At 46.5% G+C, this 16,918-nt stretch overlaps 1 protein-coding gene across 2 annotated transcripts in view; it reads right to left on the bottom strand.

Annotated features, from left to right (window-relative positions):
• The window catches only part of XYLT1 (xylosyltransferase 1), a 367,921-nt gene that overhangs the window by 76,897 nt on the left and 274,106 nt on the right, over positions 1-16,918 (bottom strand). The gene's annotated exons all lie outside the window — the stretch shown is intronic.

Here is a 16,918-nt window from a genome sequence, read left to right as displayed (position 1 = left end):
GAGACGGGTGATGGCTTTTAGGGGCACAGTTTTTCATTCCTTCCCCATAAGGGAACAACCACCATTGTGGGATTCCCCTTCACCCCCCACCATGGGAAAACTGGCCAGTATTACCAAATGGCCTTCCCCTTCCCATTCTCCACTTTGGGATTAACTGGTCTTATAGGCAGTGGGCCAAGACTAGATTCCAGGTTCTAGAGACACTCCATCTGACCTGCATGGGCCTGCTTCACCTAAGCTGGGTGGGAGCGGGAGGAGGCAGCAGGGGAGTCTCATGAACCATGAAGACTTTGCTCTCTGCGTTGGCTTCTGTTCCATGATGATTTCCTAGGAAGCTGACCTGCCCAGATGTCCAAATCACTTTCTGACATTGCCTGGGGCTACCAGGGGAGGGTCAGAGGCAGGCCACTTGAGCATGGGGATGGGGTGAGGGTTGGTGAGGCTGGGAATTGGAAGGAAGTTTCCCACTTGAAATTTCAGGTAGATTGCAGTTGCATTCAAAAAGTAACTGGAGAAATGGACTTGATTTTTCAAAGTAAGTGGAGAAATGGACTTGAGAAATGGAATATGTTGTTTCACCTCATTGGGGTAGAGAAGGCCAATAAACACTAGGGCTGTCTTCAAACAGCCTTGCAGCAGGGAGGGAATATGGGGGCCCGACTACAGGCAAAGAAGGCTCAGCTCAAGGCAACTACCTTCCTCACTCTCATCACGATCAGACTTCCTCAAAGGCAGGTGCCCCCTGCCCAATCTGCATTTCTGTATTAGTACAAGGAATAGAGACATAAAATACAAGAGGAAGAAAGAAGGAGAGAATAAGGAAAGTGACCACACAAAAGGCCAGACCATGTTTTTGTCCAGAATTAATAACTACACAGGATTATTAATTATCATTGTCATCACTACCATTATCATCAAAAAATTTCCTTGTTAAAAAATGCCCAATTCTGGATTAGGTCCTGTGTTCCACTATCTTTCATGTTTCTAACAATCCTACGAGGAAAGTACTCTGGGGAGGGCACTCTAGCCTGCTGCCCATAGCAGGCTCTCCTCTGCCCATCTCTCTCCTACATTTACCCAAAGGGAGGAGGAACTGAGGGTAGGATTACTTAGTGCTGGAGAGATTGCTTGAGACATGGTTATTAGTGGGCTAGATAACTGTTCTGTGAACCCTTCCTCCCCCTAAATGAATCGCACTTCTTTTTTTTTTAATGTTTCTTGCCTCAGGCCTGGGTGGTACTTAAGCCTCTTGGGGCCACGATGAGTTACACCAACCACTTGATGCAATGGGGTGGGTACAGTAAGCTAAGGTCTCCCTGGTGGATTCAACCATCTCTCCTTGCTTTGTATCCATCAGTATTTCCAAGCATCCTGGTCCCAATGTTTTGATGGTGAGAAGGTGGACAGGAGGTCACATGGAGCTGCCAGACCTGAGCCACCATGCTCTGACCTAGCTGTCATCAAACAGCTTGAAATAAAGCAGTACCTGGAGTCCCACCTGGCTATTCTTCCTTTTACCGCTCCCTGATGGGTAGCATGGTCATGCCCTCCTACAAGTGAGAAAAAGGAGACTCACAAAGGTTGGATTTGTTGCTTGAGAGCATATAGCTCTCATACAGGGGATGAGGACAGGTACCTTGGTCTGCACAGGCTGCTATAACAAGACACCATAACTGGGTGGGTTAAACAATGGAGATTTATTTTCTCACAGTTCTGGAGACTGGGAAGTCCAAAGTGCCTGTCAGTTAGATGCTGGTGAGGCCTCTCTTCCTGGCTTGCAGAAGGCCACCTTCTTGCTCTGTCCTTACATGGCAGAGAAAGAGAGAGCGAGCTCTCTGGTGTCTCTTATAAAGAAGGACACTCCTTCTATAGGATCAGGGCTCCATGCTTATGATCTCATTTAACCTTAATTACCTCCTTATAGGCCCTATCTCCAAGTACAAGGGTTAGAGCTTTGACATATAAATTTTAGTGGGCCACGGTTCAATCTATAGCAACAGGATTCAAATCCAGGTCAGGCTGACATTGCATGGCCTCTTCTATATCGTAGTGGAATGACTTGATGGTGTAGAATATGCCAGCATTGCTTTGAGTTTGCTTTGATTTTGCTTTGAAACAATTAGGCATATGTGGGGGGTGGGGTGGGGGGAGGGACAGAAGCCATTCCTTTCTAATTATGCTTGCATTAGGCTAATATTTAAATGAACGAGAATTCCACTGGGCACCATCAGATAGCCAGTTAGGGTAGAGATATGGAGAGTCTGAGGTCCAATGGGAACAGGATTACAAAGGAATTTGAAGGTTGGGGTTGTCCTTGCTAATGCAGGACAGATGGTTCCTAGGTCTATGCTTAGAGCACACAGTCAGTAAAGCTTGGATATTCCATTAGAGAAAGAAAGAGACCATCTGGAGATGGGTCTACACTGGCTTTGGCAGCCACATCGTAGTGTTGGCATCCTTGGGTGATCGGCTTTCCCTCCCTGGGGTCAACCACTTACACAACACACTGCATAAAGCATGGTGAACTTCAGGGTCAGCTAAGCCTGCATTCAAATCCCAGCTTGGCCACGATCAAGTCATGTGACGTTGGGCAAGTCACTTGAACACTCTGAGTCCTGGTGCTGTTCTATATGTCATCTTACTGGGATGCCATGGGGACTAAAGCATAAAGTGGGGGCAACTTGGCAGTTGGCTAAACATTAGGTCACTCTGGATCTCAGGTTCTGATGTACCCTGCTCATCTCTTGATACGTGGACAACTCTGCCTCCTGGATTCTCATCCAGATACAGAAACCAAGGATTTAGATGGGGAAGAAATGAGTGAGAGAGCTTTACCCCAGAACTATCCAGCAGGTGAAATTATGACCTGTTGGCAAAAAACTCAGGTCCTTTCCTCTCTGCCCCTACTCCCCGTGATGAAAGAAGCATGCATTTAAATCCTGGCTCCAATCCCCACCAGTTGTGAGACACTGAGAAAATCCCTTTACTTCTCACAGCCTTGGTTTCTTCCTACTGCGATGCAGTAACACTATCTACCTTCTGGGATTGTTGTGAGAATTACATGAGATAATGCATGGAAATCACTTGGCCTAGAATCCCATGCACAGTAAGTAGTCAAGAAATGTCAGCAAATATGATTAGCTACTGGAGTACGGCAGGTCTTAAAAGGCTTTCCTAGGCATCTACTTTGAGTGGCTACTATTGACCATGCTGGACAATGACTCAGGGTGGGAGCAAGGGAGAGAAAACACTTGAATGATAATAAGAATAATCCACAGAGTCCGTCTGTGTGCCTAATGATCAGACCTTAACCCTGTCGCTTGGATCCTATACTCAGTCAAATCTTTGCCCTCATCAATTTTTAAAAGGGTACAAACGCTCCTCCCTTATCCCACTTTTAATACATGCGGTTCCTCCAGATTGCCCTTGAAAAGAATTTTCACCTGCAGTTAGATGTAAGGAACAGGCAAGGGAAGAATAATAGACTCTACAATAAAGACCACCCACATTGTAGACCACCCTGGGCTCACATCCAAATTCCCAGAATGCACTTGGAGCACCCCAGCATGGATACCATCCATACTCTTGGCCACCGGAGAAAAAGTCACATAAAAGACGGCTTTTTTTTTTTTTGCCAATAAGCAAAAATGCTCAATGCACTGGGCAGGAAGATCCCAGGGTTGGAAACGTCCCATCCACAGACACATAGAGAGCCGCTGCCAAGAGGAAGGAGAATTGTGAGATCTGGAGAGGGAGGGATTCGGAAGAAAATACATTGCAAAATTCATTGTGTGGTCAAGCTGGGATATGGTGAGAATATCAAATTGGCAGAGGACAGAGACCACATTTATTTCTGTACTATTTAGCCTGGACTCTCTTTTCTTCTGGTAACAGTAGAATAATTCTCTCTAGTGGAAGTGTTTGTACCCCATGGCATCGATGTAAGGTTCATGAGCGCACAGTTTTAATTTAACTTTAAATTAAAATCATATCAAATTGAAAATTTAGTTCCTCAGTCCCACAAGGCACGTTTCAAGCTCTCAATGGCCACCTGTGGCTAATGGCTACCATACAGGATGGTGCTTATAGAACATTTCCATCACCCCCGAAAGTTCCACTGGACAGTGCTGGTCCAGAGCATTGCCTAATATCTAGCAGAATCTCAATGAGCATTTATTTAATGAATGGATGAATGGCCAAGTGCTCTATTCTCTGCTAGCCAAAGAAGGGATACACGACTCAAGAGAGAACTATCACATTTTTCCCCAGGACTCTGAATTTTTTTTTTCAGTTGTGAAAGAAAGAGAAAGCAAACAAAATAGCAAGCAAACAAACAATACAACTAAAAGTTATTTAAGCCAAATGATGGCATCCCTTGGGTGAAGCAGTCACTTCAATTCTTGTCTTCCACCACATCCTTCCCAGAAGGTCCTAAGCCCATAGACCACTCTTGGCTTTCTGCAGAACCTTGGTTTTCATGAGATCTCGGAGAACTCTAGGCTCACTCTGTTTGTCCAGCAGATGGCCTAGGTCACTTCTGGCCTTAAGAAGGCTTAAAGAGCTGACCAGCCTAAAATACAGCTCAGGAGACCCAGGACAACTGGCAAGAGGGAAGCAAACTGCATTTCTGCAAAAGCAGGAGTGTGTGCTCCATCAGCCTGAAAAATAACAGGGCTGAGGATATGTTTATTTTGTGACTAGAGGCAAACAAAACTGTTAACGGCATAATTACTGGCATGTTTTTCCAGTCTCCTTGTGAACAACAGTCCAAGCAGATACACCCTTTCAAACTCACACATTATCTGGGTGGAGGTTTTGTTGGATGGTTTCGAACCCAGGAACTTTGGGGTCTCAGGAAGCAGAGTGTGTGTCTCTGAACATCCCAAAGAACAAAAGTGGTTTGGATGCTGAGAAAGCAGAATGCAGGGGAGATGGTCACACCCAAATATCTGAGTGTTGGGCCACCAAGTATGCTTTCCCACGAAGTACTGAGGCTAACATTTTCCAACACAGCATGTAGCTTCTATTTATCTTTCTAACTATGTGAAAGATGTCTCTCTCTCTCCCTGGACCAGTGGATTTCAATTCTCACTAGTACAATCACCCGCAGGGTGCTGGACACTTTAAAAATATATAGATTCTTGGCTGGGTGCAGTGGCTCACACCTGTAATCCCAGCACTTTGGGAGGCTGAGGTGCACAGATCACTTGAGGTCATGAGTTTGAGGGCAGCTTAGACAACAAGGTGAAACCTTGTCTCTACTAAAAATACAAAAATCAGCCAGATGTGTTGGAGAGTGCCTGTAATCCCAGCTACTTGGGAGGCTGAAGCAGGAGAATCACTTGAACTGGGAGGTGGAAGTTGTAATGAGCTGAGATTGTACCACACTCCAGCCTGGGTGACAGAGTGAAGACTCTATCTCAAATATATATATACACAGAGAGAGAGAGAGAAATTGATTCTTGATTGATTCTTGGCATCCACAAGGAATTTACATTCAGATGATCTGGAATGGAACTCTGGATTTTTTTTATTTTTATTTTTATTTTTTAAGACGGAATTTCACTCTTGCTGCCCAGGCTGGAGTGCAGTGGCGCGATCTCGCCTCACTGCAACCTCCACCTCCTGGGTTCAAGCGATTCTCCTGCCTCGGCCTCCCGAGTAGCTGGGATTACAAGCATATGCCACCATACCCAGCTAATTTTGTATTTTTAGTAAAGACAGGGTTTCACCATGTTGGTCAGGCTGGTCTCAAACTCCTGACCTCAGGTGATCTGCCTGCCTTGGCCTCCCAAAGGGCTGGGATTACAGACGTGAGCCACCATGCCCGGCCGATTTCTTTCTTTTATTTTGAGCCTCCCAAGTATCTGGCATTACAGGGGTGCACCACCACACCTGGTTAATTTTTTTTTTAGAAATGGGGGTCTTGCTTTGTTGCCCAAGCTGGTCTTGAACTCCTGGGATCAAGTGATCCTCCCACCTCGGCCTCTCAAAGTGCTGGGATAGGCATGAGCCACTGCGCCTGCTGAACTCTGAATTTCTGAGAATCACACAGAACCTTGATTTGACCTGGCTGAGAAGCACATAGTGAGATGCCAAGCTCCTTGTGGCAGGGATGGTGTCTGTCCTGCTCCCTGCAGAACACCCGTAGCCTGAAGCATGACGGGTGCTCAGGAAGTGGCCTTGAGAAGCAGCTCTATCCTGTTTTAAGAGTCTGGCTCAGCCTGTCTTCTCCTGGGAGACCTTGGAGTCCCCGTCAGAGCACATCTGTGCTAACATTGCAGGTGTGAGGTGAAGAGGGTCTGACCTGGGTGGGGATGAAGGGCATCACAGATGGGGATGCACACGGAGAGATGTCAGGGTTAGAACGAGAATACGCAAGGTGCAGATGGAGCAGCAAGGAAGGGGGCACACAGGCTTCCAGCTGCAGGTGCTCAGGAGGAGTGTGGTCCTATTCAGAGAAATGGGGGAACCAGAAGGGTGACTGATATAGGATAGGAAGACATTTTGGATTCTTCTAAAATGTAGAAGAATCAGGCCAGGTGTGGTGGCTCATGCCTGTAATCCCAGGACTTTGGGAGGCCGAGGTGGGCAGATCACTTGAGGCCAGGAGTTCGAGACCAGCCTGGCCAACAAGGCAAAACCCTGTCTCTACTAAAAAGACAAAAAAATTAGCCGGGCATGGTGGCACGTGCCTGTAATCCCAGCTACTCGGGAGGCTGAAGCAGGAGATGCCCTTGAACCAGGGAGGCGGAGCTTGCAATGAGCCGAGATCACGCCACTGCACTCCAGCCTGGGTGACAGAGCAAGACTCAGTTTAAAAAAAAAAAAAAAAAAAAATGAGCCAGATGTGGTGGTGCACACCTGTAATCCTAGCTACTTGGGAGGCTGAGGGATGAGAATCACTTGAACCTGGGAGGCAGAGGTTAGAGTGAGCCAAGTTCGCACCACCGTACTCTAGCCTGGGTGACAGAGCCAGACCCTGTCTCAAAAAAAAAAAAAAAAAAGAAAGAAAGAAAGATTAAAAAGGTCAATTTTATTTTAAGTGTATTTTATCACTTTTCTTTTCTTTCTTATTTTCTTTTTGGGATGGAGTTTTGGTCTTGTTGCCCAGGCTGGAGTACAATGGCGTGATCTCAGTCCACTGCAACCTCCGCCTCCCAGGTTCAAGCAATTCTCACTTATTTTATCATTCTCACCATATTTTATCACTTAAAAAAAAAAAAAAGAACAAAAGACAAAGAGGGGTCTCCACCCATATTCTTTCTCACATTCACTCAACCCACGTTCTTCTTCTAATCCTCTGGCTGCGCCCCTCTTGGCTTATGATTGGCTTTTTTCTGACCCGCTCTCCTAAGATCCTTGCATCTCACGCTTGCTTCTCTGTTCTCTGCTCCAGCTCCTGTTGAAATCCTCTGAGTCTCCTGAACAAGGCTGTTTGCACAGGTGTGGGGTCCTGGTCCCCAAACAGAAGGTGGCTGCCTGGCTCTGTGTGACTAAAAGACTTCATGGCTTCTTGGGTTCAGGAAGCTCCTTATGGCTTCCTTCTAGGACACCTGCTTCTGCCTGGAGGTTTGGAGAATAGGGGGCTCTGTGGATGTGGCTCTGGGGTCAGTGGAAGCAACTGCTTGTGATCTGGCCTCCCCACTCCCATTTGGGCCCCACTCCCAACTATTCTCCCACGGCAGCCGGTACGATCTCTCAATGTGGCAAATATTGTGACTCTCCCCTAAAACCTCACCGCTCACAGACTGAGGCTTTAATGACCCAACAGGACATCTCAAGTGCCCACATGGGCTTGCCTCGACCTACCTCATTTGTAAGAAGGCAAACCCTCACCTCTTATGTTTCACCCATAGTTGCCTTCTTTCAGATCCTCAGATATGCCAGAGTCCCAAGCTACCCCCTCTTCCTGGGATGCCTGCTTGGAACCTCCTCACACTTCTCCTAAACTCCTACCCAGCATCTACGTCTCAGTTCACAGGCTGCCTCCTCAGGCAAGCCATCTGGGCCCTCAGTCCATGTGAGATTCCTTTGCAAAGTGCTCATAGATCCTTCATTCCTTTTTTTCAGAATGCTTGCCTGACTTTGTCATATGTGCACTCCTGTGATCTCTGTGATTAATGTCTGTCTCCTTCCTCTATTAATAACCATGGCTATCACATGGATAACCCTCACTGTGTGCTAAGCACTTCACATATATGGACTCACTTAGCCCTCAAAGCAACCCTATGGGGTGGTGCCATTATTATGCCCATTTTACAGATGAAGTAACTGAAGCACAGGGACTGCTGTGTGCAACTTCACACAGCTAGTAAATAAAGAAGCTGCGATTTGGACCCACGTGGACTGGCTCCAGCCTGCACCCTTGACCACTACGATGAGGGCAGGGCTGGATACGTTTTTCCTCACCTTTGAGTACTTGCTGCTTAGCACAGTGTCCAACACATAGTAGGTGCTCAGTAAATATTTTTTTGGGTGAATGGGTAAAGTCAGAAGGAGCCCTGTCTCCTGAACTCATCTGTGGGAGTAGAGAAGTATCTTCACTGGGCTGACCTAAGCACTTTCCTCCTCAAAGCACCCCAAGATTGTCATCAGAAGGGGCTTGGTGTTGAGAGAAGGAAGAAGGGAAAAAGGGAAGCTTGGACCTCACACTCTACTCCTCCACATTTCCATCTTCAACCTGAATCTTCCCCGGACAATGAGAATCACTGAAGTTTCTTTCCCATTCAGCTGAGGTCCAGGGGCTAGCATGGGTAGAGAAGATCCAGTGTGAATGGGAAAGGCCATCAGGCCAATATGCTCAGATCTACAATCCCCCATGGCCAAATAGTCACCAGGGCTTGCTTAACAAGAGTCCTCCAGCACCACTGCTGGGCAGAGTCCCATATGATGGAGCTGCATCTTCTTAAACCAGATGAGGTCCTCAATTCAGGGCATACAGCGCAGATACAACATGGCCAGGAGACAGGGGCTTTGGGAAGCTTCAGAATGCTGAGTATATTGACTGATAATTGGATAAACAGATTGTGGTACAAGTATATCAACATGATAGAATATCAGCCATAAAAAGGAATGAAGTACTGCCACACGCTACGATGCAGATGAACCTCAACAATATTAAGCTAAGTGAAATAAGCAGGTCACCAAATGTCATATACTATGTAACTGCATTCATATAAAATGTCCAGAATAGGCTGGGCATAGTGGCTTACACCTGTAATCTCAGCACTTTGGGAGGTTGAGGCGGGTAGATCACATGAGGTCAGGAATTCGAGACCAGACTGACCAACATGGTGAAACCCCATCTCTACTAAAAATACACAATTAGCCAGGTGTGGTGGTGCATGCCTGTAATTACAGCTACTCGGGAGGCAGAGCCAGGAGAATCGCTTGAACTTGGGAGGCAGAGGTTGCAGTGAGCCAAGATCGTGCCATTGCACTCCAGCCTGGGCAACAAGAGGGGAGGCTCCATCTCAAAATAAATAAATAAAAATGTCAAGATCAGCAAATCAAGTCCATAGATACAGAAAGGAGATTAGTGGTTGCCAGAGACTGGGGAGAGGTTTCTGGGAAGTGACTGCTTAACGGGTACAGCGTTTTCTTTTGGGATGATGAAAATGTTTAGGATTAGAGAGGGTACGGTTGCCTGACACTGTGAATGTACCGAACGCCATTCAACAATTCAAAGTGGTTAATTTTATGTTATATAAATTTCACCTCAGTTTCTTTTTATTATTATACTTTAAGTTTTCAGGTACATGTGCACAACATGCAGGTTTGTTACATATGTATACATGTGCCATGTTGGTGTGCTGCATCCATTTACTTGTCATTTACATTAGGTGTATCTCCTAATGCTATCCCTCCCACCTCCCTCCACCCCATGACAGGCCCCAGTGTGTGATGTTCCCCACCCTGTGTCCAAGTGTTCTCATTGTTCAGTTCCCACCTATGAGTGAGAACATGTGGTATTTGGTTTTTTGTCCTTGCGATAGTTTGCTGAGGATGATGGTTTCCACCTTCATCCATGTCCCTACAAAGGACATGAACTCATCCTTTTTTATGGCTGCATAGTATTCCATGGTGTATATGTGCCACATTTTCTTAATCCAGTCTATCATTGATGGACATTTGGGTTGGTTCCAAGTCTTTGCTCTTGTGAACAGTGCCGCAGTAAACATACATGTGCATGTGTCTTTAAAGCAGCATGATTTATAATCCTTTAGGTATACACCCAGTAATGGGATGGTTAATTTTATGTTATATAAATTTCACCTCAGTTTCAAAAACAAAAGGATCATGGTTCTACAGTTTACTGGCTGTAGCCTTGGGGTCAAGTTTCTTAACATCTCTGTGCCTCAGTTTCTTCATCTGAAAAATGGGGATATCAAGAGTGCATACTTCAGAGTTGCTGTCAAAACGATGTAAACAAGCTTGTCCAACCCTGCCTTATTTGGTTGTTCTGTTTTGTTTTTTTGTTTTAGGCTTTTAGCAGCCAGAAGCCATGGTTTTTAGTTTCTGTCTCTAGTGATAAGCAGAAAAGAGGGATGAGGAAGGGGCTTTACTAGCCCAACCAGGAAAAGAAACTGAGGAGCCATAACCATATTCTCTCCCTCGGACACCCCTGAATTGTGAAGCACTTAGAATAATGCTAGGAATGTACGAAGTGCCACACATACATTTGCTGTGGTTGCTGTGCGGTCTTAACTACAGGAATTCTTTGACCTATTCGGGTTCCACTTTAGCAGACTAAAGGGATGTGATCTGTACACGGATGCAGTGACTGTACATGGATGCTTGGACTTCCATACTGCTCATCTTCATTTCAAATCCCAGAGTGACTGGGATCTGTGCTGAACATTATCAAGGGCTTGACTTCCCTGCAAAGCTTCCTCTGCTCTGTGTTAACACTAATTTCTCTAAACGTACTTACCAAGTAGCAGTTGTGTTTTGGGGGATGGGATTAAGACGAAATATGTGGTAAAGGGCCCTGAAGAGGGCCCAGCACACAGGAGGTGTGCAGTAAGTGTCTGCTCTGTTAGTCTGGGGGTTAGTCTTGCTCAATTGGTCCCATATAAACTCTGGTCTTCAGGAGACTGTAGAGAAGCCGTGGCCACCTGTTCCTGTCTTTACCAGCTGGTGTTTCCTACTGAGGCGCCATGGAGCAGCTCTCTCATGTTCTCAGCCTGCGGCTCTGGTAGTATCTCAAGACAGACATTTGGATCTGCAGTTAATGTAACTTACATGTCCATGTGGTGGGCCCTGATAGTTTGGACTTTGTTGATGTGGATACCCAAGAGGCAGAAGTAGCAGGAAAATGTCAACATGGTTTCCCCTGCCTGGTTTCTGTATACATACACTGCCCCACATGTGCAAACATGTGTGTACACACCACAGACTGAATGTGAACCCCGGGAGGGGCCAAGGACACACTCAACCCTCCTCTCTTTACATCTGATTTGCCCCAAGACATTGGACTTAGGGAAAGACACAGTGTGAGGCGTGAGGTCTCTCTCTCTCTCTCTTTTTTTTTTTTTTTTAGATGGAGTTTCACTCCTGCTGCCCAGGCTGGAGTGCAATGTCATGATCTCAGCTCTTTACCACCTCTGCCTCCTGGGTTCAAGTGATTCTCCTGTCTCAGCCTCCCAAGTAGCTGGGATTACAGGCGCCCGCCACCACACCCAGCTACTTTTTGTATTTTTAGTAGAGATGGGGTTTTACCATATCGGCCAGGCTGGTCTCAAACTCCTGACCTCAGGTGATCCACCCACCTTGGCCTCCCAAAGTGCTGGTGGCATTACAGGCATGAGCCACCACACCCAGCCGAGGTCTCTTACTACAAGTCCAAACCAAGAAACAGGGCAAAGTGCTATTGGCTTCATCTCTTCCTGAAGCCAATCTAAAGTAGGCCAGGTATAATTCCTTGCCTCGGTAAATAGAACATACGAATAAAACCATCATACCTTTCGAGGATTCAAGACCTAGCAGGGCCTCAGAGTTTGAAAGTATCCATTTTCCACTTTCATCCACATGCTGGGTACACAACCAGCTCCAAATGGAGCCTACGTGGACCAGGACGTCATGTCAACAGCAGAGCAGGAGCACCTAGAGTCTCTAAACACTCTCAGCTTGCATATGCCAAGTTCAGGAATATTCTTCATGTCCACAAGTGAATTGGATCTATTCTGTTTTTCTTGAACAGTCTCATGTCTATCTTTGCTTTTCCCACCTTTTTTTTTTGAGACAGAGTCTCAGTCTGTCACCCAGGCTGGAGCGCATCGGTACGATCTCAGCTCATTGCAGCCTCTGCCCCCCGAGTTCAAGTGATTCTTATGCCTCAGCCTCATGAGTAGCTGGGGTTACAGGTGTGCACAACCATGCCTGGCTAATTTTTGTATTTTTAGTAGAGTCGGGGTTTCATCATGTTGGCCAGGCTGGTCTCAAACCCCTAACCTCAAGTGATCCGCCTGCCTTGGCCTCCCAAAGTCCTGGGATTACAGTTGTGTGCCACCGTGCTTGGCCCACTTTTCCCTCTTTTGACAGAGATGTGAGTTCAAGAAATACTTTGCTACTCTTTTAACTCTATCAAAGAGAAAACGGAAAGTAACTCAAGTCCCAAGGTTACTTATAGCCATGGAGTAATTTGGGCATTTATCAACCACTTTCTGTCATTAGACGCTGTGGTAGGTCCTTATCATGCAAGATTTCATTGAAACTTCCTAAGAACCCTCTGAAATAGGCACTAATATTGTTTATCTTAAGGTGGAGAATTTGAGATGCAGAAAGTTGAAGCAACTTGTGCCGATCCACATGCCCAGTTGGTGGTGGGGCAGAATCTGAAACCAGGATGTCTGCGTCCAGGGCCTAAACAAGGCTAGTGACCAGTAAAGACCAGTGCATTTTTAATATCTAAGAGAGGAAGAATCTGCTCGCCCTCCCCCCCCAACCCACCACAGTGAGAGTTGTGCAGGGGACACAGGGAGGTGACGTCAAATCACAGAGCAGCTCACAGTGGCCACATCGGGCTGGCTGGACCCTTAAGTATCCCCCAAGTTTTCAGTGCCTCTTAGAAGTGCCTGACTTGGGCACTACCGCCCCTTTGAGAAGATTCCTAAGTTTGCTCATTCTTTCTGGGATGGGAGAAGTAGTGGTTCTGGAAGCTACAGATGGGGCAGCAGATGGAAACTGAAAACCTATCAGCATTGCCCAGGATGAAACCATTCATCTGCAAAATTCATATGTTTTTGTGTAGGGCAACTTCATGAAAACAACAGCAAAAGGAACCAGCAGTGCTTCATGCATAAAGTGCCTCTGGCTATGAGGCTGGCAAAGAAGAGTGGGCAAAGGAATTCGTGGGAGGCACCATGGAAATGAAATCAGTGAAGTAGAGGAAGACGATGACAAAGGCCAAGAGACACAGAGTGACCTGGGGCACTAAAGCAAAAAAGCCACAAATAAGACAACTCTCTTCTCTGAACCCCAAAATAGGTTGCACGCATGGCCTGAGAAAGGATTTCTGGGCCTCTCAGAGATACAAGATGAGACCTTGGATGTAGCTTACGTATAAATGGCTGACATTCATGGAGCACCTTCCAAGTGTCCGGCAGGCTGCTAGGTTCTATTATCGTATCCTGATTTCACAGAAATTGGATTTACTTGCCCGCGGTCACGCTGCTAGCTAAGTGGCATAACTCAGATTCGAGCCCTAAGCAGTTTGACGAGAGTGCAGGCACTCACCCTCCCGGGTGCTGAGCCAAGCTGGACTCTTCAGGGGAAGTGGCCACGCAAAGCAAGCCAACAGTGGCCTCTAGGGGGCAGCAATGCGCATGCCTACCTGGCCTCAAGTGGTCTTGGGCTTAATGCGGGCCTCCAACCTAGGCTGGCATGACCTCTGAGGCCTCCACTGGGAATCCAGAGAAGGAAGAATGTGGGAACTTTGAGCACAGCCCCTAAGACTCAGGAACAGACAACGGGGGTCCTCCCAGGACCATCGTGGACATCCCTGCTGCAGGCAGTCCAGCCACTACTCCACCCCGCCACAAGCTCATGGGGTGGGACTGTTTCCTTCTGTGCTTTCAAGGTGGCCTGTGGCCATCCTGCCAGTCCAGTTCTGCTGATTTCCCTAAGAGGCCGACTAAAAGCCAGAAGGAATACCAACTTTGCAACCAGACGAAACTGGTTCTAATCCCCACTCCGCCGTGCATTCATCACATGACCTTGGGCCTCAGTTTGCCCCTCTGTAAAACAGGTTTGTTGTAAGGGTTGAAACAAGTGTCTGCCACACTAGCTGCTATGCTCAGCATTTTGGGACATTTCCAAACTCGGTCCCTTCATGGAAGATGGAGAGGGAATGTTCTAACCCCTCCTTGCCACGTACTTGTCTAAACTCACTTCTCCTCATTCTTTTATTATACTCTATCCATTGTTTAAATTTCTCAAACGCAACAAGTTTGTTTCTGTGCTACATTGTGCCCAGGCTGTTCCCTCTATAAGAAATGGTGATTCTCAAGTGGAGGCAATTTTAGCTCCCAGAGGTCACGAGTCAATGTCTGGAGACATCTGTGGTTGGCAAAAGTGGGCAGGGTGTGTTCCTGGCATCTAGTGGGTAGAGGCCAGAGATGCTGCTACGCATCCTGCAATGCACAGGATGGCACCTACAGCAAAGATTTATCCATCCCCAAACATCAGCAGTGCCACTGCTAGGAATCCCAGTATAGAAGGATCTCTTTCTTATTTCCCTCTCAATGGATCCCTTCTTGTCTTCTAGGTCTCGGTTCACAGCTGAATATTCAGAGGCCTTTCTCACCTCCTGATTATGGCCCTCAAGTTTTTCTCCACACCCACATCTTCCTTTCTTTTTGTTTTGTTTTTTTTGTTTTTTTGAGATGGAGTCTTGCTGTGTCGCCAGGCTGGAGTACAGTGGCGCGATATCGGCTCCCTACAACCTCCACCTCCTGGGTTCAAGCGATTCTCCTGCCTCAGCCTCCCAAGTAGGGGGGATTACAGGCACGCACCACCATGCCCGGCTCATTTTTGTATTTTTAGTAGAGATGGGGTTTCACCATCTTGGCCAGGCTGGTCTTGAACTCCTGACCTTGTGATCCACCTGCCTTGGCCTCTCAAAGTGCTGGGATACTGCACCCGGCCCACATCTTCCTTGCTTTATGGCTTGTTCACACCTTGCATGATGTGTCTTTGGCATGATCATCTAACTCCATCTTCTCAGCTAGGATACACATTCCATGAGCAGGGGAGAAGTACAGGAAGCGGCATCACTTTTGTTCACAAAATGCACTACTTAGAATGTAGCATGGTAGTTGCTCAGTAAATGTTTGTTGAACAAATGAACAAAATTGTGGTAAGTAAAACTCTACCAGCAATGTTCTATAACCATTCCCGTTTATCCCTCTGTCTTACGGACAAAAGAAAACAGTTGTCTTTCTAGTGCCTGTCATTTTTCTCAGGTTCAAGGATGTCAGGTGTACCCCGTTCAAACTGACCAGAGATTGTGCCTCCCCAGTACCTTCTGCAGTCTAGGGTCTCCCAGCAGATGGTGGGATGCCCCCAAGCCTAGGAATGAAGAAGACCCCCAGTGACCAAGCTGTGAAGAAGAAAGCAGCCGCTTCTAGCTTTAAAGAGAGGTCTTCCTTCCATGCTTGTACCTTTTTTGGGTTCTGATTCAAAACTCAGACTCTTGGGAATATGTGACCTAGATATCTGATGACATTAAAACATGCCTGCTAATATTTTAGGTATAAGAATCATTGTGATGCTGTCTTAAAAAAGAGATCTTATCTTTTCTAGATATATACTGAAATATTTATAGATACAATTCTGTGATATCTTATATTTCTTTCAAAATAACCCACTGTTGGGGGAAGAGGATGGAAGTCCAGATACAAGAACAATGGCCATGAATTAACCTGGGTGACATCCATGTGGGAGTTCATTACACTATTCTTGGTACTCTTGTGCATATTTGAAAGTTGCCTTAATAAAAGTTTTATTTTTTTAGGACCCCTTCATCTAGGTCTCCTGGGAATGCTGAACCCTATGGCCTCATGCCATGAGAGGGAGGAAGATCCCCCTCTTCACCCCCATCCACTTTCCTTTTCACCCTTGTCAGCGAATCCAGATGGAAAACACAGTCAAAGGAAAAAGCTGCCCTCTCAAGAGAAAATAACAGCCTGGCGCGATGGCTCACACCTATAATCCCAGTACTTTGGGAGGCCAAGGCAGGCAGATCACCTGGGGCCAGGAGTTTGAGACCGACATGGTGAAACACCATCTCTATGCTACTTCAGAGGTTGAGGTAGGAGAATCACTTGAACCTGGTGGGTGGAGGCTGCAGTGAGCTAAGATCACGCCACTGCACTCCAGCCTGGGTGACAGAGCAAGACTCTGTCTCCAAAATAGATATATATGTATATATCGTTCAGAATATCATTCAAAGTATCATGCCAGTGGCTTCCCTCTTGCTTGGACTAACAGCCAAATTCTAGGATCACCACGATCTGGCCTCAAATTACTCTCTGACTTTATATCTCTTGTTATGCTGCCCCTCACTTACTCTGTTACAGCTCCACTGAACCCTGCTGTTCCTTGCACAAGCCAGGCATGGACCCACCTCTGGGCTCAGCCCCTGCCTTTGCCCCTGCCTGGACCACTTTCTCTGTAGGCGTGACTCTCTTTTTCATCTTCTTCTGTTCTTATCCGTGAAAACCTTCCAGGCCACCGTTGGTAAAATTACAACTGTCCCCTACTTTTGCCCTTTACTTTATTTTTCTAAGATATCATTTAACTTATTTTGTTGTTTGTCTCCCTACTTGAATGGAAGCTTGTGATGGTTACTATTGAGTGTCAACTTGATTGGACTGAAGGATGCAAAGTATTGTTTCTGGCCATGTCTGTGAGG

Source organism: Gorilla gorilla, chromosome 18 (assembly GCF_029281585.2).
Source record: "Gorilla gorilla gorilla isolate KB3781 chromosome 18, NHGRI_mGorGor1-v2.1_pri, whole genome shotgun sequence".
In the NCBI taxonomy this organism is placed as follows: Eukaryota; Metazoa; Chordata; class Mammalia; order Primates; family Hominidae; genus Gorilla; species Gorilla gorilla.
This window is presented reverse-complemented; position numbering and strand designations above follow the sequence as displayed.